The sequence below is a fragment of the Ranitomeya variabilis genome, chromosome 1 (assembly GCF_051348905.1).
Source record: "Ranitomeya variabilis isolate aRanVar5 chromosome 1, aRanVar5.hap1, whole genome shotgun sequence".
Taxonomy (NCBI): Eukaryota; Metazoa; Chordata; class Amphibia; order Anura; family Dendrobatidae; genus Ranitomeya; species Ranitomeya variabilis.
The window spans coordinates 325,872,464-325,896,723 of NC_135232.1; the positions used below are offsets into that span (position 1 = coordinate 325,872,464).

A 24,260-nucleotide genomic window follows, 5' to 3' on the forward strand; every position below is an offset into this window, starting at 1 on the left:
AATAAAAGACTTTGTATATAATATGGAAGCTCATGCTTAATATGCTGTTGGAAAATCATGCTACATTTTTTCCCTGTGATGGTTATGTATTTAGTTGACAAGTTTTGTTGTATTTGAAGTTGTGCAGTTTTAAGTGAAACCTGTAATGATGGACATGGTGTCTGATGTGAAGGCAGCATGTTACAGAGCTGAAGGAACAAAGCAGATTGATGTATTATATAAAACTGCCTACTGGACTCCTAAGCATAAAAAATAGTTGTCAGAAAATATTGGCATTTCTCTTTAGACTGTAACGCTCACAGGGTATAACTTTAGTTACAATCAAGTAAGTGGTGGAGCAGGGAGTCGATGGCTCTGTGCTCTGTAACAACTGTCACCAGTTTCAGTGTCCTGTTAACTGTTTTGCATCCCGATGTGATCCCAGGCCAAACCGACCCAAATGGCATTTGCCGAATGACCAGTCAAGTCGTGATCCCAGAGGGAGGCAAAATGACATCCGTTGAGAGCCACCTCAGACTGCTGCCTAAGGCGAGATGCTCATCTCACCTCTTGATAGAAGTCGGATAGAGTGAAGTAATAGAATATTCGAGTTGTAGAATATATCCAAGTTATATAATACTCGTTGGAGTAAAGTTAAGTGATAAGCTGCTTTACAGTTTCTTAGAGTAAAGTACCCTCACATCCATTCCAGTGGACCTACTTACCTTTTGAAAAAAATTACAAAATTAATACTAATTTCCAACATGATGTAAAAAAAAATGCTATTGACCTGAAAATTGTATTTGAAGATGTGTCCCATTTTATCGATCCTGACTATTTATGCATTTTTTTGTAGTGAAGGAAATCTTGCAGCATTAGATTATGTAGAGCCATTCAAAGATGTTCAATATAGACTAGACAGGAATTTTTTTCTTGTAAAGGACACAACTGTGTATATTGAGTTATAATGGGGTTTGGTAAATTTTGGAGAAGGCTTTAGTATTTTTGATTCAAAGAGCAAATTAGAGCCTTTAAAAACAGCAAAAAAAATGTTATTGTGACCACAGACTAAAAATGTCAAAGAATATTAATAATTCCAGTTAGTTTGAAAACTACAGCAGATAAAGAGTAAAATATATCACCGTTTGACTTTGCAGTCATGCTGGGCGCCAAAGTTTGAGGCTGCTTGACCTCACATGTAAAGTCTTCATACTTCACATTGTGAACACTGACCGCACTGTACAATCCCTCCTTGGTCAAGATTGTAGTAACATTTTCTTGTTTAGTTTCATTAACATAAATTTCAATATCCTTGGGGTAGAAATCTTTTGCCAAGCAGGCGATGGAGGAGAAGTCCCCTTTAGCTTTTAGCTCAAAAACTACTTCAGGAGGAGTGGTGGGCTTGTTACCTGCAATGTCAGAAAGATCGAAGTTGGACCGTGATAATTGTAGTAACATACAAAACAACATGGATGCATTTTAGCTACATCCTACCATCTTCCATATGGTCTTCCAGACGCAAACTGACAACCAAAGGCTCCTTTAGAAGAACTGATAATGGTCAGAACGTTTGTCAGAAATCTTTTACTGATAACTTATGTAAACAATGAGCCAATTACTTGACAAATGTAAAAAATGCTCATTCATTGCATGATTGGATCATTTATGCCAGCATTAAAATCATCATTTTCGGTAGCACATCAACCTATTTATGAAATTATACACAGCTCATTCTAGCACCTTCACATTTCTGTCCTTAATGCCCATATTATGGCTGTGCAATTCCCATACCACACTCTGGGTGTTGCAGTCATGTTATGGCCACTTGAGACTTCCTATAAAGTGGCTTCTTAGTTTTTATTTAAATTATATTTAGTGTCATATTGGAAGACAGAAACATTTAATGTAAAAACTTAGTTGTCTGTTTGCAAAAATGTAAGAAGATGTCAGTGAACTCTTTTTTGACATTCTACTAATTTACAATGGAATTAATATGTAATTCCGTGTATATTGCCAAAGTATATAACTATATATACAGATCGGCCATAACATGAAAACCACATGTGTGTAGTTTACTGTACTTGTTTATAAATAAATAAATGAATGAAAAAAATGATGTGGGGTCTCCACTATTTTTTTAAATAACCAGCTAAGGCAAATCAGACAGCTGCAGACTGATATTAATAAGTTGGGAAGTTGCATGAATATTGGCCTTTCCCAGTCTAAAAATACCAGCTCACAGCTTTTTTTCCCATCTGCTGGTTTTAAAATTGAAGGGGACAACATGTAATTTAAAAAAAAAAAATGTTTTTTTTTTTTTTTTTACTGTCAGGCTGTGTCACATGTTGAGCTTGTCAATAACAGCCATCCCATAACTTTACATGGCTGTGATGGAGCCAGATGTACACTCAACCTTAAAGCTTGCTGATTGACTGTGCTGCAGACTTTCAACAAGCTTTATTAGACTTCTGGACCCGAACAGGAAACCGTACATACAGTAAGTAGTCCTTGTTTAAGGTCCAGTACCAGACACTATTATTCCGGTAGAAACCTTTAACTTTCCAGTTCGGGCTCGCTTATACCTACTTTCTATGCTCATTAATGTCCATGACCGTAGCACTGGTTGGACCACTTTGGTAGCTACACACCACTGCATGCTGAGAACCCTCTACAAGAACTGTAATTATGGAGATGTTCTCACCATATCAATTGGCCTTCATAATTTGAACCTTGTCAATGTCGTTCAGATTGTTGTACTGTATATAGTGTTGGATATACAGTTAGGTCCATATATATTTGGACAGAGACAACATTTTTCCAATTTTGGTTATAAACATTACCACAATGAATTTTAAACAAAACAATTCAGATGCAGTTGAAGTTCAGACTTTCAGCTTTCATTTGAGGGTATCCACATTAAAATTGGATGAAGAGTTTAGGAGTTTCAACTCCTTAACATGTGCCACCCTGTTTTTAAAGGGACCAAAAGTAATTGGACAGATTCAATAATTTTAAATAAAATGTTCATTTCTAGTACTTGGTTGAAAACCCTCTGTTGGCAATGACTGCCTGAAGTCTTGAACTCATGGACATCACCAGACGCTGTGTTTCCTCCTTTTTGATGCTCTGCCAGGCCTTCACTGCGGTGGTTTTCAGTTGCTGTTTGTTTGTGGGCCTTTCTGTCTGAAGTTTACTCTTTAACAAGTGAAATGCATGCTCAATTGGGTTGAGATCAGGTGACTGACTTGGCCATTCAAGAATATTCCACTTCTTTGATTTAATAAACTCCTGGGTTGCTTTGACTTTATGTTTTGGGTCATTGTCCATCTGTAGTATGAAACGACGACCAATCAGTTTGGCTGCATTTGGCTGGATCTGAGCACACAGTATGTCTCGGAATACCTCAGAATTCATTCGGCTGCTTCTGTCCTGTGTCACATCACCAATAAACACTAGTGACCCAGTGCCACTGGCAGCCATGCATGCCCAAGCCATCACACTGCCTCCGCCGTGTTTTACAGATGATGTGGTATGCTTTGGGTCATGAGCTGTACCACGCCTTTGCCATGCTTTTCTCTTTCCATCATTCTGGTAGAGGTTGATCTTGGTTTCATCTGTCCAAAGAATGTTCTTCCAGAACTGTGCTGGCTTTTTTAGATGTTTTTTAGCAAAGTTCAGTCTAGCCTTTTTATTCTTGATGCTTATGAGTGGCTTGCACCGTGCAGTGAACCCTCTGTATTTACTTTCATGCAGTCTTCTCTTTATGGTAGATTTGGATATTGATACGCCTACCTCCAGGAGGGTGTTGTTCACTTGGTTGGCTGTTGTGAAGGGGTTTCTCCTCACCATGGAGATTATTCTGCGATCATCCACCACTGTTGTCTTCCGTGGGCGCCCAGGTCTTTTTGCATTGATGAGTTCACCAGTGCTTTCTTTCTTTCTCAGGATGTACCAAACTGTAGATTTTGCCACTCCTAATATTGTAGCAATTTCTCGGATGGGTTTTTTCTGTTTTCGCAGCTTAAGGATGGCTTGATTCACCTGCAAGAAGAGCTCCTTTGACCGCATGTTTACTTCACAGCAAAACCTTCCAAATGCAAACACCACACATCAAATCAACTCCAGGCCCTTTTATCTGCTTAATTGAGAATAACATAACGAAGGGATTGCCCACACCTGCCCATGAAATAGCCTTGGAGTCAATTGTCCAATTACTTTTGGTCCCTTTAAAAACAGGGTGGCACATGTTAAGGAGTTGAAACTCCTAAACCCTTCATCCGATTTTAATGTGGATACCCTCAAATGAAAGCTGAAAGTCTGAAATTCAACTGCATCTGAATTGTTTTGTTTAAAATTCATTGTGGTAATGTCTGTAACCAAAATTAGAAAAATGTTGTCTCTGTCCAAATATATATGGAACCTAACTGTAGATCACTCTGTTTATAATGACTCTATATAATATATGAGTTTCACTTTTTGTATTGAACAACTGAAATAAATTAACTTTTTGATGATATTTTAATTTTGGGAGAAGCACCTGTATGATCAGCATAATACATTGTGAAGTTTCCCACTGAGGCTTAAAAAATATCTGACTCCATCCTGACTTAAGACGGTTATGTATATCCTCTCCCCTCTGCACCAGTCTGACATCGTAAACTTGTTTACTGTAAACGATATCTATAACTCTGTACATAAGGGTATGTGCACACGTCCGGATTTCTTGCAGAAATTTCCTGAAGAAAACCGGAAATTTTCTGCAAGAAATCCGCATTTTTTTTTTGCGTTTTTTTCCGGTTTTTTCGTGGTTTTTTTAGCATTCTGCAAGCGTAATTAGCTTGCAGAATGCTAAAGTTTTCCAAGCGATCTGTAGCATCGCTTGGAAAACTGACTGACAAGTTGGTCACACTTGTCAAACATAGTGTTTGACAAGTGTGACCAACTTTTTACTATAGATGCTGCTTATGCAGCATCTACAGTATAATAATAGATAGAATGTTTAAAAATAATTAAAAAAATAAAAAAATGGTTATACTCACCCTCTGCAGACAGCCAATCTCCTCAGCGGCGTCTGTTCCTATAGATGCCGGTGTGGTTCAGGACCTTCGATGACGTCGCGGCTTGTGATTGGTCGCGTGAGTCACATGAGCGGTCACGCGACCAATCACAAGACAGCGACGTCATCACAGGTCCTGAACCACACCGGCATCTATAGGAACGGAAGAGAAAGCATGCACCGGAGAGGCGGGAACACTTCGGGGGCCAGCAGAGGGTGAGTATATCACTATTTTTTATTTTAATTCTTTTTTTTTTTACCAATTATATGGTGCCCAGTCCGTGGAGGAGAGTCTCCTCTCCTCCACCCTGGGTACCAACCGCACATAATCTGCTTACTTCCCGCATGGTGGGCATAGCCCTGTGCGGGAAGTAAGCAGATCAATGCACTCCTAGGTGTACGGAATCCCTGCAATTCCGCATTTTTAATGAACATGTTGCTTTTTTTTCTGCGATGCGATTTTTTAGCGGAAAAAAATGCAACATTTGCACAAAAAATGCGGAATACCCTGTAAATAATAGGAGGCATATGTTAGCGTTTTTTTCGCGTTTTTATCATGTTTTTATAGCGAAAAAACGCGAAAAAAACACGAAAAATCCTGAACGTGTGCACATGGCCTAACCCCTTCTCATGTACAGCACTATGGAATTAATGGTGCTATATAAATAAATAATAATAATAATCCTATGTTAGGTGTGGGTGTATTGCATACAGTGCAGTGTTATACAGTCAACACCTGCCTCCAAACCAGCTTTGATTGCTGCTGTTTAACCACTTAAATGCTGCTGTCAGTTTTTTACAGTGGCATTTAAGTGGGTCAGTACCAATGAGACTTTCGTTCCATCACCCCGCACAACACAATCACAAGATGCCAGTGAGTTGCCATGGAGGTTTATTGAGCTGGTCACCATCATCTTTGTAATTCCACAAAGCCGATACTGAAGTATTGCAAATTTGCAATATATTGTACAATTAACTAAATGATATCAGTCTCAAGTGCTAAAAAATAGTGTAAAGTACCAAAAAAAAAAAGATTTTAACCCCTCTCTGACATCCGACGTACTATCCTGTCCATGTGACCTGGGCCTTTCTGACCATGGACGGGTTATTACGTCATATCTTTAATGTGACACTGCGACCGAAGTCACAGTGATCGCATTAAAATTCCGGCACAATCTTAACTGTGGGAAGATGATGTCGGCATCTTGGGGGGTGTCCCCACCCACCTGCACTCATAATCGCTGTGATTAGCTGTTCAATTCTGAACAGCCAATCGCAGCCTCTCTCATTGTTTCAGCCAATCAGATTGGCTGAAACAGTGATGTTCCAGCCTAGGATCGAGTACTGATGTACTCAATCCTAGGCTGGTGCCTGGCAACACCAGGCATCGGCGAAAACCTCTCAGATTGACGTGATCAACCATCACATAGATTGTGCCAATCGCAGGGCACAGCCGCGATGTTACCGCGCTGTGCCCTGCCGGTGACCTGCCTATGATCGGTGCTGTAAGAGCACCGATCCTAGGCCGTTGCCTAGGAAAGGTCAGGTATGGCCTGCAGCTATTGATTGGTGCGATCGATGTAATCGTTGATCTCGTCTATCACAGGGCAAAGCTGCGGTGTGACCATGCTGTGCCCTGCCAGTGACCTGCCTGGGATCGGAGCTGTGAGCACCGATCCTAGGCGGGTGCCTAGCAACACTGTTGTCACCAGGGACATCATCGATCAAACCAATGACAGGTCACAGCAGCAGTGTGACCACTCTGTGACCTGTCTCTGACCTGACTGTGACTGATCTGCAGGTTCACACACTAGTTACATAGTTACATAGTTATTAAGGTTGAAGGAAGACTGTAAGTCCATCTAGTTCAACCCATAGCCTAACCTAACATGCCCTAACATGTTGATCCAGGGGAAGGCAAAAAAACCCCATGTGGCAAAGAGTAACTCCACCATGGGGAAAAAAATTCCTTCCCGACTCCACATACGGCAATCAGACTAGTTCCCTGGATCAACGCCTTATCAAGGAATCTAGTGTATATACCCTGTAACATTATACTTTTCCAGAAAGGTATCCAGTCCCCTCTTAAATTTAATTAATGAATCACTCATTACAACATCATACGGCAGAGAGTTCCATAGTCTCACTGCTCTTACAGTAAAGAATCCGCGTCTGTTATTATGCTTAAACCTTCTTTCCTCCAGACGTAGAGGATGCCCCCTTGTCCCTGTCTCAGGTCTATGATTAAAAAGATCATCAGAAAGGTCTTTGTACTGTCCCCTCATATATTTATACATTAAAATAAGATCACCCCTTAGTCTTCGTTTTTCCAAACTAAATAGCCCCAAGTGTAATAACCTATCTTGGTATTGCAGACCCCCCAGTCCTCTAATAACCTTGGTCGCTCTTCTCTGCACCCGCTCCAGTTCAGCTATGTCTTTCTTATACACCGGAGACCAGAACTGTGCACAGTATTCTAAGTGTGGTCGAACTAGTGACTTGTATAGAGGTAAAATTATGTTCTCCTCATGAGCATCTATGCCTCTTTTAATACATCCCATTATTTTATTTGCCTTTGTAGCAGCTGCCTGACACTGGCCACTGAATATGAGTTTGTCATCCACCCATACACCCAGGTCTTTTTCATTGACGGTTTTGCCCAGAGTTTTAGAATTAAGCACATAGTTATACATCTTATTACTTCTACCCAAGTGCATGACCTTACATTTATCCCCATTAAAGCTCATTTGCCATTTATCAGCCCAAGCTTCTAGTTTACATAAATCATCCTGTAATATAAAATTGTCCTCCCCTGTATTGATTACCCTGCAGAGTTTAGTGTCATCTGCAAATATTGAAATTCTACTCTGAATGCCCCCTACAAGGTCATTAATAAATATGTTAAAAAGAAGAGGGCCCAATACTGACCCCTGTGGTACCCCACTGCTAACCGTGACCCAGTCCGAGTGTGCTCCATTAATAACCACCCTTTGTTTCCGATCCCTGAGCTAGCTCTCAACCCACTTACACATATTTTCCCCTATCCCCATTACTCTCATTTTATGTAACAACCTTTTGTGTGGCACCGTATCAAAAGCTTTGGAAAAGTCCATATATACTACGTCCACTGGGTTCCCTTGGTCCAGTCCGGAACTTACCTCTTCATAGAAGCTGATCAAATTAGTCTGACATGAACGGTCCCTAGTAAACCCGTGCTGATACTGGGTCATGAGGTTATTCCTCTTCAGATACTCCAGCATAGCATCCCTTAGAATGCCCTCCAGGATTTTACCCACAGTAGAGGTTAAGCTTACTGGCCTATAATTACCGAGTTCAGTTTTTGCCCCTTTTTTGAATATTGGCACCACATTTGCTATACGCCAGTCCTGTGGTACAGACCCTGTTATTATGGAGTCTTTAAAGATTAAAAATAATGGTCTATCAATGACTGTACTTAGTTCCTGCAGTACTCGGGGGTGTATCCCATCCGGGCCCGGAGATTTATCAATTTTAGTTATTTTTAGACGCCGCTGTACTTCTTGCTGGGTTAAGCAGGTGACATTTAATGGGGAATTTTTATCACTAGTCATTTTGTCTGCCATGGGATTTTCTTTTGTAAATACTGATGAAAAAAAGTCATTTAGCATATTGGCTTTTTCCTCATCCTCATCCACCATTTCACCCAGACTATTTTTAAGGGGGCCAACACTGTCATTTTTTAGTTTCTTACTATTTATATAGTTAAAGAATATTTTGGGATTATTTTTACTCTCTCTGGCAATGAGTCTCTCTGTCTCAATCTTTGCTGCCTTGATTTGCTTTTTACAGAATTTATTTAATTTTCTGTATTTATTTAATGCCTCCTCACTACCTACTTCCTTTAACCCCTTCATGACCCAGCCTATTTTGGCCTTAATGACCTTGCCGTTTTTTGCAATTCTGACCAGTGTCCCTTTATGAGGTAATAACTCAGGAACGCTTCAACGGATCCTAGCGATTCTGAGATTGTTTTTTCGTGACATATTGGGCTTCATGATAGTGGTAAATTTAGGTCGATAATTTCTGAGTTTATTTGTGAAAAAAACGGAAATTTGGCAAAAAATTTGAAAATTTCGCAATTTTCACATTTTGAATTTTTATTCTGTTAAACCAGAGAGTTATGTGACACAAAATAGTTAATAAATAACGTTTCCCACATGTCTACTTTACATCAGCACAATTTTGGAAACAATTTTTTTCTTTGCTAGGAAGTTATAAGGGTTAAAATTTGACCAGTGATTTCTCATTTTTACAACAAAATTTACAAAACCATTTTTTTTAGGGACCACCTCACATTTGAAGTCATTTTGAGGGTTCTATATGGCTGAAAATACCCAAAAGTGACACCATTCTAAAAACTGCACCCCTCAAGGTGCTCAAAACCACATTCAAGAAGTTTATTAACCCTTCAGGTGTTTCACAGCAGCAGAAGCAACATGGAAGGAAAAAAATGAACATTTAACTTTTTAGTCACAAAAATGATCTTTTAGCAACAATTTTTTTATTTTCCCAGCGGTAAAAGGAGAAACTGGACCACGGACGTTGTTGTCCAATTTGTCCTGAGTACGCTGATACCTCATATGTGGGGGTAAACCACTGTTTGGGCGCACGGCAGGGCTCGGAAGGGAAGGAGCGCCATTTGACTTTTTGAATGAAAAATTGGCTCCAATCTTTAGCGGACACCATGTCACGTTTGGAGAGCCCCCGTGTGCCTAAACATTGGAGCTCCCCCACAAGTGACCCCATTTTGGCAACTAGACCCCCCAAGGAACTTATCTAGAAGCATAGTGAGCACTTTAAACCCCCAGGTGCTTCACAAATTGATCCGTAAAAATGAAAAAGGACTTTTTTTTCACAAAAAAATTATTTCAGTCTCAATTTTTTCATTTTCACATGGGCAACAGGATAAAATGGATCCTAAATTTTGTTGGGCAATTTCTCCTGAGTACACCAATACCTCACATGTGGGGGTAAACCACTGTTTGGGCACATGGTAAGGCTCGGAAGGGAAGGAGCGCCATTTGACTTTTTGAATGAAAAATTATCTCCATCGTTAGCGGACACCATGTCGCGTTTGGAAAGCCCCTGTGTGCCTAAACATTGGAGCTCCTCCACAAGTGACCCCATTTTGGAAACTAGACCCCCCAAGGAACTCATCTAGAGGCATAGTGAGCACTTTAAACCCCCAGGTGCTTCACAAATTGATCCGCAAAAATGAAAAAGTACTTTTTTTTCACACAAAATTTCTTTTAGCCTCAATTCTTTCATTTTTACATGGGCAACAGGATAAAATGGATCCTAAAATTTGTTGGGCAATTTCTCCTGAGTATGCCGATACCTCATATGTGGGGGTAAACCACTTTTTGGGTGCACGGCAAGGCTCGGAAGGGGAGGCGTGCCATTTGACTTTTTGAATGGAAAATTAGCTCCAATCGTTAGCGGACACCATGTCGCGTTTGGAGAGCCCCTGTGTGCCTAAACATTGGAGCTCCCCTACAAGTGACCCCATTTTGGAAACTAGACCCCCCAAGGAACTAATCTAGATGCATAGTGAGCACTTATAACCCCCAGGTGCTTCACAGAAGTTTATAACGCAGAGCCGTGAAAATAAAAAAATAATTTTTCTTTCCTCAAAAATGAATTTTAGCCCAGAATTTTTTATTTTCCCAAGGGTAATAGGAGAAATTGGACCCCAAATTTTGTTGTCCAGTTTGTCCTGAGTACGGTGATACCCCATATGTGGGGGTAAACCACTGTTTGGGCGCACGGCAGGGCTCGGAAGGGAAGGCACGCCATTTGGCTTTTTGAATGGAAAATTAGCTCCAATCATTAGCGGACACCATGTCGCGTTTGGAGAGCCCCTGTGTGCCTAAACATTGGAGCTCCCGCACAAGTGATCCCATTTTGGAAACTAGACCTCCCAAGGAACTAATCTAGATGTGTGGTGAGCACTTTGAACCCCCAAGTGCTTCACAGAAGTTTATAACGCAGAGCCGTGAAAATAAAAAATGTGTTTCCTTTCCTCAAAAATATTTTTTAGCCCAGAATTTTTTTATTTTTGCAAGAGTAACAGGAGAAATTGGACACCAAAAGTTGTTGTCCAGTTTCTCCTGAGTACGCTGATACCCCATATGTGGGGGTAAACCACTGTTTTGGCACACGTCGGGGTTCGGAAGGGAAGTAGTGACGTTTTGAAATGCAGACTTTGATGGAATGCTCTGCGGGCATCAGGTTGCGTTTGCAGAGCCCCTGATGTGCCTAAACAGTAGGAACTCCCCACAATTGACTCCATTTTGGAAACTAGACCCCAAGGGAACTTATCTAGATGTGTGGTGAGCACTTTGAACCCCCAAATGCTTCACAGAAGTTTATAACGCAGAGCCGTGAAAATAATAAATGTGTTTCCTTTCCTCAAAAATATTTTTTTAGCCCAGAATTTTTTATTTTTGCAAGAGTAACAGGAGAAATTAGACCCCAAAAGTTGTTGTCCAGTTTCTCCTGAGTATGCTGATACCCCATATGTGGGGGTAAACCACTGTTTGGGCACATGCCGGGGCTCGGAAGGGAAGTAGTGACGTTTTGGAATGCAGACTTTGATGGAATGGTCTGCGGGCATCATGTTACGTTTGCAGAGCCCCTGATATGCCTAAACAGTAGAAACCCCCCACAAGTGACCCCATTTTGGAAACTAGACCCCCCAAGGAACTTATCTAGATGTGTGGTGAGCACGTTCAACCCCTAAGTGCTTCACAGAAGTTTACAACGCAGAGCCGTGAAAATAAAAAATCATTTTTCTTTCCTCAAAAAAGATGTTTTAGCAAGCAATTTTTTATTTTCTCAAGGGTAACAGGAGAATTTGGACCCCAATATTTGTTGCCCAGTTTGTTGTGAGTATGCTGATACCCCATATGTGGGGGTAAACCACTGTTTGGGCGCACGTCAGGGCTCGGAAGGGAAGTAGTGACATTTGAAATGCAGACTTTGATGAAATGGTCTGCCGGCGTCACATTGCATTTGCAGAGCCCCTGATGTGCCTAAACAGTAGAAACACCCCACAAGTGACCCCATTTTGGAAACTAGACCCCCGAAGGAACTTATCTAGATGTGTGGTGAGCACTTTCAACCCCCAAGTGCTTCACAGAAGTTTATAACGCAGAGCCGTGAAAATAAAAAATAATTGTTCTTTCCTCAAAAATTATGTTTTAGCAAGTAATTTTTTATTTTTGCAAGGGTAACAGGAGAAATTGGACCCCAACAGTTGTTGCCCAGTTTGTCCTGAGTACGCTGGTACCCCAAATGTGGGGGTAAACCACTGTTTGGGCGCACGTCGGGGCTTGGAAGGGAGGGAGCACCATTTGACTTTTTGAATGCAAGATTGGCTGGAATCAATGGTGGCGCCATGTTGCGTTTGGAGACCCCTGATGTGCCTAAACAGTGGAAACCCCTCAATTCTAACTTCAACACTAACCCCAACACACCCCTAATCCTAATCCCAACTGTAGCCATAACCCTAATCACAACCCTAACCACAACACACCCCTAACCACAACCCTAACCGCAACACACCCGTAACCCTAATTCCAACCCTAATCCTAACCCTAATCCCAACCGTAGCCCTAATCCCAACCCTAACCACAACTGTAACCCCAACACACCCCTAACCCTATCCGTAACCCTAACCACAAGCCTAATCTTAACCCTATTTCAAACCCTAGCCCTAATTCCAACCCTAACTCTAATTCCAACCCTAACCCTAAGGCTATGTGCCCACGTTGCGGATTCGTGTGAGATTTTTCCGCACGATTTTTGAAAAATCTGCAGGTAAAAGGCACTGCGTTTTACCTGCGGATTTACAGCAGATTTCCAGTGTTTTTTTGTGCGGATTTCACCTGCGGATTCCTATTGAGGAACAGGTGTAAAACGCTGCGGAATCTGCACAAAGAATTGACATGCTGCGGAAAATACAACGCAGCGTTTCTGCACGGAATTTTCCGCACCATGGGCACAGCGGATTTGGTTTTCCTTAGGTGTACATGGTACTGTAAACCTGATGGAAAACTGCTTCGAATTCGCAGCGGCCAATCCGCTGCGGATCCGCGGCCAATCCGCTGCGGATCCGCGGCCAATCCGCTGCGGATCCGCGGCCAATCCGCTGTCAATCCGCTGCGGATCTGCTGCCAATCCGCTGCGGATCCGCGGCCGATCCGCTGCGGATCTGCTGCCGATCCGCTGCCAATCCGCGGCCGATCCGCTGCCGATCCGCTGCCCATCCGCGGCCGATCCGCTGCCAATCCGCGGCCGATCCGCTGCGGATCCGCTGCCAATCCGCTGCGGATCCGCTGCGGATCCGCTGCCGATCCGCGGCCGATCCGCTGCGGATCCGCGGCCGATCCGCTGCGGATCCGCGGCCGATCCGCGGCCGATCCGCGGCCGATCCGCTGCGGATCCGCGGCCGATCCGCTCTGTGTGCACATGCCATAACCCTACCCCTAACCCTACCCGTAACCCTAACCCTACCCCTAACCCTACCCCTAGTTCTAACCCTAGTTCTAACCCTAACCCTAGTGGAAAAAAAAAAAAAAATTCTTTATTTTATTATTGTCCCTATGGGGGTGATAAAGGGGGGGGGGTATTTATTTTTTTTTTAATTTTGATCGCTGTGATAGAACCTACCACAGCGATCAAAATGTACCTGTAAGGAATCTGCCGACTGGCAGATTCGGCGGGCGCACTGAGCATGCGCCCGCCATTTTCCAAGATGGCGGCGCCCAGCGAGGAGACGGCCGGACACCGGGAGGATCGATAAGTATGAAGGGGTGGTGGGGGGGTGGATCGGAGCATGGGGGGGGGGAACGGAGCACAGGGGGGGTGGGTCTGAGCAAGGAGGGAGCGGACAGGAGGACGGGGGAGCCGGCAGGCGGACGGAGGGGACCGGACCCCATAACGGAAGACGGGGGGGGCGATCGGTGGGCGTGGGGGGGGGGCACTTCAGTATTTCCAGCCATGGCCGATGATATTGCAGCATCGGCCATGGCTGGATTGTAATATTTCACCAGTTTTTTAGGTGAAATATTACAAATCGCTCTGATTGGCAGTTTCACTTTCAACAGCCAATCAGAGCGATCGTAGCCACGGGGGGGTGAAGCCACCCCCCCTGGGCTGAAGTACCACTCCCCCTCTCCCTGCAGATCGGGTAAAATAGGAGTTAACCCCTTCACCCGATCTGCAGGGACGCGATCATTCCATGACGCCACATAGGCGTCATGGGTCGGATTGGCACGGGTTTTCATGACGCCTACGTGGCATCATGGGTCGGGAAGGGGTTAATTCTCTAAATGCTTTCTTTTTGTCCTTATTGCGCCCCTTACAGCTCTATTTAGCCATATTGGTTTCCTCCTATTTCTAGTATGTTTATTCCCATACGGTATATACTGTGCTGAGGATTTCTGCAGAGCGGTCACACTGCTGGATCTCCTGCTGTGCTGGGCCTTGTGGTGCCACAGAAGCCTGACAGAAGAAAGAAGACAGAAGAAAGAAGAGAGACTATAACCATAAGTGTTTTGATCCCAGATCCCTGTCCGATCTCTCTTCATCAACCCCAATTTGAAAAAGTCAAACAGCTCTCCTTCCCTTCTGAGCTCTGCCATACACCCAGTGGTTCCCCCCACATATGGGGTATCAGCGTACTCAGGATGAATTGGACAACAACTTTTGGGGTCCAATTTCTACTGTTACCCTTGGGAAGATAAAAAAATTGGGGACTAAAAGATCATGTTTGAGGAAAAAACATGATTTCTTATTTTCACACCCTGGCATTATAAACTTTAGTGAAACACTTGGGGGTCAAAGTGCTCACCACACATCTAGATAAGTTCCTTGGGGTCACTTGTGGATGGTTTTCACTGTTTAGGCACATCAGGGGTTCTCCAAAAGTAACATAGCATCCAATCTCTATTACGGCCAATTTTGGTTTGAAAAAGTCAAACGGCGCTCCTTCCCTTCTGAGCTCTGCTGTGCGCCCAAACAGTGGTTTTCCCCCACATATGGGGTATCGACGTACTCAGGAGAAATTATACAACAACTTTATCTGTCCATTTTCCCCCTTTAACCTTGTGAAAATAAAAAAATTGTTGCTAAAAGATCATTTTTGTGACTAAAAAGTTAAATACTATGTGGCTGCTATATACATACATAGATATTCTAGAATGCGTTAGAATCGGGCCACCATCTAGTTACCTCATAAAGGGACAGTGGTCAGAATTGTAAAAATTTGCCTGGTCATTAACTTGCAAACCACCCTCGGGGGGTAAAGGGGTTAAAATTATAACAAAAAAATAATAGTAACATAAAAATTTGGATCAGCCTCATTTTACCAATCCAAAAAATAAAGACTTAAAAAACGTAGTTCTTACGCCTTGTCCATAAAAGTCTAATCTATCTACTATATAATTGTCTAAGGGTCACTTCCGTCTTTCTGTCCTTCTGTCTGTCACGGTTATTCATTCGCTGATTGGTCTCGCCAGCTGCCTGTCATGGCTGCCGCGACCAATCGGCGATGGGCACAGTCCGGAAGAAAATGGCCGCTCCTTCCTCCCCGCAGTCAGTGCCCGCTCCATACTCCCCTCCAGTCAGTGCTCACACAGGGTTAATGGCAGCGTTAACCGACCGCTCTATGCCGCGGTCAGTTAACGCTGCTATTAATCCTGTGTGACCAACGTTTTACTATTGATGCTGCCTATGCGGCGTCAATAGTAAAAATATCTAATGTTAAAAATAATAATAAAAAAATCGTTATATACTCACCGTCCGTCGGCCCCTCGGATCCACAACAGGCCTTCCCTGCTCGCGACGCCACGGTAACCGGTCCATGCTGCGATCTCGCGAGATGATGACGTGCGGTCTCGCGAGACCGCTACGTCATCATCTCGTGAGACTACAATGCAATCTTCAGACCGGAGCGCGCGACGAGCATCGGTAACCGGCTGCTTCGATCCTGAGGCTCCGGAAGGTGAGTATATAACTATTTTTTATTTTAACTCTTTTTTTTAACAGGGATATGATGCATACTACGTGGCTGGGCAATATACTATGTGACTGGGCAGTATACTATGTGGCTGGGCACTATACTATGTGACTGGGCAGTATACTACGTGACTGGGCAGTATACTATGTGGCTGGGCAGTATACTATGTGGCTAAGCACTATACTATGTGGCTGGGCACTATACTATGTGGCTGGGCACTATACTATGTGGCTGGGCACTATACTATGTGGCTGGGCACTATACTATGTGGCTGGGCAGTATACTACGTGGCTGGGCACTATACTATGTGACTGGGCACTATGCTATGTGGCTGGGCAGTATACTATGTGGCTGGGCAGTATACTATGTGGCTGTGCACTATACTATGTGGCTGTGCACTATACTATGTGGCTGGGCAGTATACTATGTGGCTGGGCAGTATACTACGTGGCTGGGCACTATACTATGTGACTGGGCACTATGCTATCTGGCTGGACAGTATACTACGTGGCTGGGCAATATACTACGTGACTGGGCAGTATACTATGTGGCTGGGCACTATACTACGTGACTGGGCAGTATACTACGTGACTGGGCAGTATACTATGTGGCTGGGCAGTATACTATGTGGCTAGGCACTATACTATGTGGCTGGGCACTATACTATGTGGCTGGGCACTATACTATGTGGCTGGGCACTATACTATGTGGCTGGGCAGTATACTATGTGGCTGGGCAGTATACTACGTGGCTGGGCACTATACTATGTGACTGGGCACTATGCTATGTGGCTGGGCAGTATACTATGTGGCTGGGCAGTATACTATGTGGCTGGGCACTATACTATGAGGCTGGGCACTATACTATGTGGCTGGGCAGTATACTATGTGGCTGGGCAGTATACTACGTGGCTGGGCACTATACTATGTGACTGGGCACTATGCTATGTGGCTGGACAGTATACTACATGGCTGGGCAATATACTACGTGACTGGGCAGTATACTATGTGGCTGGGCACTATACTACATGACTGGGCAGTATACTACGTGACTGGGCAGTATACTATGTGGCTGGGCAATATACTATGTGGCTGGGCAATATACTATGTGGCTGGGCAGTATACTATGTGGCTGGGCAGTATACTATGTGGCTGGGCACTATACTATGTGGCTGGGCACTATACTATGTGGCTGGGCAGTATACTATGTGGCTGGGCAGTATACTACGTGACTGGGCACTATGCTATGTGGCTGGGCAGTATACTATGTGGCTGGGCAGTATACTATGTGGCTGTGCACTATACTATGTGGCTGTGCACTATACTATGTGGCTGGGCAGTATACTATGTGGCTGGGCAGTATACTATGTGGCTGGGCACTATACTATGTGGCTGGGCAGTATACTACGTGGCTGGGCACTATACTATGTGACTGGGCACTATGCTATGTGGCTGGGCAGTATACTATGTGGCTGGGCAGTATACTATGTGGCTGTGCACTATACTATGTGGCTGTGCACTATACTATGTGGCTGGGCAGTATACTATGTGGCTGGGCAGTATACTACGTGGCTGGGCACTATACTATGTGACTGGGCACTATGCTATCTGGCTGGACAGTATACTACGTGGCTGGGCAATATACTACGTGACTGGGCAGTATACTATGTGGCTGGGCACTATACTACGTGACTGGGCAGTATACTACATGACTGGGCAGTATACTAGGTGGCTGGGCAGTATACTATGTGGCTAGGCACTATACTATGTGGCTGGGCACTATACTATGTGGCTGGGCACTATACTATGTGGCTGGGCAGTATACTATGTGGCTGGGCAGTATACTACGTGGCTGGGCACTATACTATGTGACTGGGCACTATGCTATGTGGCTGGGCAGTATACTATGTGGCTGGGCAGTATACTATGTGGCTGGGCACTATACTATGTGGCTGGGCACTATACTATGTGGCTGGGCAGTATACTACGTGGCTGGGCACTATACTATGTGACTGGGCACTATGCTATGTGGCTGGACAGTATACTACATGGCTGGGCAATATACTACGTGACTGGGCAGTATACTATGTGGCTGGGCACTATACTACATGACTGGGCAGTATACTACGTGACTGGGCAGTATACTATGTGGCTGGGCAATATACTATGTGGCTGGGCAATATACTATGTGGCTGGGCAGTATACTATGTGGCTGGGCAGTATACTATGTAGCTGGGCAGTATACTACGTCGCTGGGCAGTATGCTATGTGGTTGGGCAATATACTACGTCGCTGGGCAGTATACTACATGGCTGGGCAGTATACTATGTGACTGGGCAATATACTACGTGGCTGGGCAATATACTACGTGGCTGGGCAGTATATTATGTGGCTGGGCAATATACTATGTGACTGGGCAATATACTATGTGGCTGTGCTATATACTACGTGGCTGGGCAATATACTACGTGGCTGGGCAATAGCATATTCTAGAATACCCGATGCGTTAGAATCGGGCCACCATCTAGTAAAAATATAACATTAATTGAAAAAAAAACCCTGAATCACTAGAACTGCTATTTCTCGATCATGGATGCTTCCTCCAAAAATGCAATAAAAAGTGATCAAAGTGATTTGTAAAAAATGATACCTATAAAAATGACAGCTTGCCATGCAAAAAATAAACCCTTGTAAAATTACAGAAATATAAAAAGTTTCGGGTTTCAGAAAGTAGTGATAGAAACCAAGTTCGGTACCTTCATTATCATACTATCTTGAAGAATCATGTCTCCAGAGCATATTTACTGCACAGTAACCCCTGTAAAATGTAACCCCCTCCTCCCCCACACAAAAAATTGAAGATTTGTGTTATGTTTCCACCAGTTGCCTGCACTTGGATTTTTTCCCTGTTTTTCAGACCATTACATAGCAAACAAATAGTATCATTCAAAACTACAACTGGCTCTGCAAAAAATAAGCCCTGATATGGCTTTGTAGATAAAAACATGAAAAAATAGAAAAGTTGTCACTTATGGATGAATGGGAAGTAAAAAAGAAAGCACAGAAAAAAATTCTAATTTAGAAAGGGGTTAAATAAAAAATGCAATTTTTTTTAAATAATCAAAGTTAAACAAAGTAAATAATTTTCTTTGTTAACCCTTTCCCAACTTATGGTGTAGTGAAACTGAGCTTGTATCTATCCTGGCAGATGATCGCTATGTTATTCAGTCATCAATTGCAAATGGAGTAGAGTTCTGCTCACTGCTGTCAACCTGTTAAATGCTGCAGCCAATCTTTGACAATTTACAGCGCATGGTCTGGAGATGCGCTATTCTAACGGTACATTAGCACCGCTTTGATGTGATCACAAGATGTAGGTTTCCATGACAGCCATGGATCTGCTGAAGACTTCCATGCCTGTCATGACCTTCCTTGTGTTCATGTGAGACCATGATTATTGTACAAGCGATCAGCCAGTTGCAGGTTCAAGTCCCTTTAGGGGACAATAAAGTAAAAAGCATTTTTAAAAATATAAAGACCATTTTTTTTTAATCACCCCTTTTTCTCCACATTAAAAAATACACATATGTGGTATTGCCGTGTCCATAAAAATCTAAATGTTCAAAGTGTAAAATTATTTAACCCAATCGATAAATGACGAAATTAGAAAAAAATCGAAATGACAGAATCTTGATTTTTGCCCATTTCAACATAGGAAAAAAAAGTAGTAAGAATCAATTAGATCTACCCTAAAATGGTATCAATAAAAATGGCCAGTTCAGGGCAAAAAAACAAGCCCTCAAACAGCTTTTGCGTTTGAGAAAATGGTGACACAAGTAAAAAATGTTTTATGAATTTCCACATTTTTTTCACCACTTAAATAAAAAAGCAAAAAATGTATGTTTGGTATTACCATAATTGCACTGACGTGAAGAATCATATTACCAAATCATTTTTACCATAGAATGAATGCCATAAAAATGTAAGCCACAAAAAGAAGCAGAATCATGCTTTTTTTTTTGCAATTTCACAGCCTTTGATTTTTTTTTGCCATAGAAAAGTTTTGTTTCTTGGAGGAAGGAACAAAAATAAAAAAAAACTAAATTCGCCATGTCTGGAAAAGGTTAATGTAATGACCTTTTAAGAGCCTTAAACATTAAATTTCAGCATGTACAAACATACCAAATAATCATCGGTAGAACTGCATTTGTATCCCTCCAAAAGGAAAAAAATTACAAGAGGTGATCAGTAATTTCTGTGTATATCAAAATGGTTTTATTAAATAATAAAACTCACCCTGCAAATGAAAACCCACATAAATTTGGAAAAGTAAGAAACTGTGCAAGCTATTCATTCAGTATAATGTTAGTTGTTCACATTTTTTATGCTAAATGGTAAAAAGTGTTAATGTAAACAGAAAAACAGAAGGTCCAAATTGCCGTTTTTTTCTTCCATTCCCCTAAAATTTAACAAAAGTTAATTTATATGTTACATGTAACCAATATGGTTCCATTTGGAAATGAAATTCATCTAACAAACATAAGCCCTTAAAGAGCTACTGTATGTTGATGGAAAAGTCAAAAAGCTATGTCTGTCTGAATGCCGTGCTGCAAAAACGTAAGCATTTCACCAAAATTAATCCATTAATGAAGGGATGGAGGTTATGAAAAAATAGACATTTATAATATTTTTTGAAAATAATTAATACATTTCCTTTCCTTTAACTACCATTTTTATGCAATTTTTGGAATATTTCTAGTTTAATAATATTAAAATTATACATTAAAAATGTGTGTTCAACTAAATTGACAAATAATTCCTAATAAAATCTGTATTAAGGGTCTAATAAATTTGATCAATGCTTAGAACATTCAAAATATGGATGTAAACCTCACTCACTACTGAAAAACTTGTAGTAAAGAAAATCTCAGATTTTCAAAAAATGTTCTAAAAGCGATAGACATAGAAGGCAAATCTATATGTGCATAACATTTGTTTTTCTAAACTTACTTGGCAGGACATCAAGTCTTGTTCCAGATCCAAATATTAGACCATCTCGTTCCCAATAATACACAGTGTACAGTCACTGTAATAAAACCTACATTACTCCTAGAGAAAAATGACAAAATTAGTACATAAAGATCGATATTTGCTTTTGTGGGAAATGCTTGTAATGAGCTTGAATAGAAATGACAACATTTTCTGTAACTATGGTAAAAGTAACATTATATAATTAGATATGTGTCCCTTAAAATGTAAACTTTAAAGTTATGAATATAATGTTTTATGTTCTTTCTTTCTGCTTTGGTTATTGTCCTATGATGGATAGAACATAAACAAGTGATCTGATCACCTGGGTGTTTTGTGTTTAATCACATTTTTTCTCAATTTGTGTGCTTTTGGAGTTCATGATTTTTGTTCAGGTGACAGCCCTATTTTAATCACTGTGGGACCCAAATACACTGTGAAATAAGCTCATTCAGAAACTTCTTCCTGGAAAGCTCATATGTGTTGACTGTTTATAGGATTTTTAGACTTCAAAATTTGACCCCAAAATATATTCATTCTATAAAAAAAGACATAATATATAATGTATAATATATATTGAAAGGGTAGACCACTGAAACAGACTTTATACTTCATTTCAGCTCTGAAATGGAAGTCTCTTTGCTGCCCAGGTATCAGCAATGTTAGCATTTGCAGATTCTGCTTTCATAGGACGCAAGATGTCGACAGTTACGTGATTTATCAATTTTATGGTTTCCATCTATGTTTGGACATGTGAAGAACAATACCCGAATGCATTTAGCACATACAAAGATAGAGGAGAGTCACTGCTTGTATCTGTGGAAGTATCCATCTAATGTTCAATGTCGGAGTGATGGAGATGACGCCATTACTTGGCCTTGATAGTAGAAGGAAGTGTCACTGCAATGTTGGACTGGATGACTTGGGTCTTTCTGCCCAGTATATTAGCTGCACTGTAAGACATATACATATGTTTAATTACAAACCACATGTGGGTGCCTTAATAAAAAAAATAGCAAAATGTTTCCTTTTAATCGCCTAACAAGTTACTTTTACATATATAAAATACCAATATACCACCATGATGAAAGCAGAGAACCATTGAGCACAGATTTTTATATAGGTTGTAAATAACTTACAGTAGTGATCTCTCTGGTGTCTGATAGAAGAGTATCTTATGTTTACTTTAAGTCTTTGTAATAATTGAATAGTTGGAACTCTTTTACACATTAACCAATGTAATAAAACCACAGCCTTACTGTATTAACCAATAAAAGAAACTCCAGTACATCCAGAGTCTTCATGTGAATTCTCAACAGTAATCATCATGTATCATCTCCATCCTGTCATTTGTAGGTTTCTGATTATTAGACACATAGTTACATAAGGTTGAAAAAAGACACATTCAAGTCAAGCTTATAATTTAACCATGTTAGTCAAGAGAAAGTCAAAGACCTCTATGAGGCAGATGTCGATTGTCCCATATTACGAGACTAAATCCCTGGTTCAACATCCTATCTCATAAATCTAATCTCAATAGTAATAAAACCAACAAAATCAGCTAATTTTGAATAATAAAATGTGATGAATTTTCCCATGGACGAACTGTATTGATTAATAATACTTCCCTAGCACGTGTTGTTCTCCTTAGAAAATTATTTTATAAGTGATAGCCAGTGCTCCCATGTGCCTTGCATGGCTCACATCCTCAATCTGGTGGTACAGCGATTTCTCTACTACAATCCTGGCCTGGGTGAGCTGCTGCAGAAAGCACGGATGATGTGCGCTAACTTCCAGTGTTCGCACCCCCAGGTCATCGACTTGCATCAATACAGAGGTCTGTTATGATCTGGTGACCTTGGAGCAGCATGAAACTTTCTCTGGAGTCGGTGGAACCTGTACTGACCGCAAATCCTGAACTAACACCGCAACTAGAAGTAGCCGTGGGGTGTGCCTAACATACCCTAGACACCTCGACACAGCCGGAGGACTAAATACCCCTAAAGATGGAAATAGGAATGCTACCTTGCCTCAGAGCAGACTCCCAAAGGATAGGCAGCCCCTCACGAATAATGACTGTGAGTAGGAGAAGAATAGACACACACAGGTAGAAAACAGGATTTAGCAAAAGAGGCCACTCTAGCTAAATAGGAAAGGATAGGACAGATTACTAGGCGGTCAGTATTAAAACCCTTCCAAAAATATCCACAGCAGATAATACAAAAAGTTCCACAATCTAACTAAAGACATGGAATGTATATCTGCCACTCCAGAGAATCCAACAAGACTGAGAAAATACTGACACAATCTAAGCTGGACAAGAAAACACAAAGAATAGCACTGAATTGTGAAGCACACCGCATGTGTGCCACAGGAAAAAAAACCCAGACACTTATCTTTGCTGATTTGGCAGAAAGGCAGGAGGAACCAGGCAGAGGTCCTACACCTCCCAACAACAACTGACAACTGGCAAGGACTAATGAATCCTGCACACCTAAATACCTCAGTCAGAACTGCAATCAGCAGACACACCTGACCAGGACTGCAACCCAGGGACAAGTGCATTACCACCTACTACCACCGGAGGGAACCCAAAAGCAGAATTCACAACAGTACTCTCCCCTTGAGGAGGGGTCACCGAACCCTCACCAGAGCCCCCAGGCCGATCAGGACGAGACAGATGAAAAGCATGAACCAAATCAGCAGCATGGACATCAGAAGCAAAAACCCAAGAATTATCCTCCTGGCCATAACCCTTCCATTTGACAAGGTACTGAAGCCTCCGCCTCGAAAAACGAGAATCCAAAATCTTCTCAACCACATACTCCAACTCCCCATCAACCAAAACAGGGGCCGGAGGATCAACAGAGGGAACAACGGGCACCACATATTTCCGCAATAAAGATCTATGGAAGACATTATGGATAGCAAAAGAGGCCGGAAGAGGCAATCGAAAAGACACCGGATTAATAATCTCAGAAATCCTATAAGGACCAACAAACCGAGGCTTAAACTTAGGGGAAGAGACCTTCATACGAACATGACGGGAAGACAACCAAACCAAATCCCCAACCCGAAGCTGGGAACCAACACACCGACGACGGTTAGCAAAACGTTGAGCCTCCTCCTGAGACAA

At 42.0% G+C, this 24,260-nt stretch overlaps 1 long non-coding RNA gene across 1 annotated transcript in view; it reads right to left on the reverse strand.

Moving 5' to 3' along the window:
- LOC143817282 (uncharacterized) overlaps nt 1–21,194 on the reverse strand; it is a 32,620-nt gene extending 11,426 nt beyond the window's left edge. Inside the window, exons 1-2 of the long non-coding RNA XR_013224103.1 lie at nt 21,107–21,194; nt 1,122–1,388 (exon numbers count right to left, since the gene is read on the reverse strand). This is a non-coding gene — a long non-coding RNA (uncharacterized LOC143817282). The remainder of the gene's footprint in view (nt 1–1,121; nt 1,389–21,106) is intronic.
- Nucleotides 21,195–24,260: the final 3,066 nt, after the last annotated feature.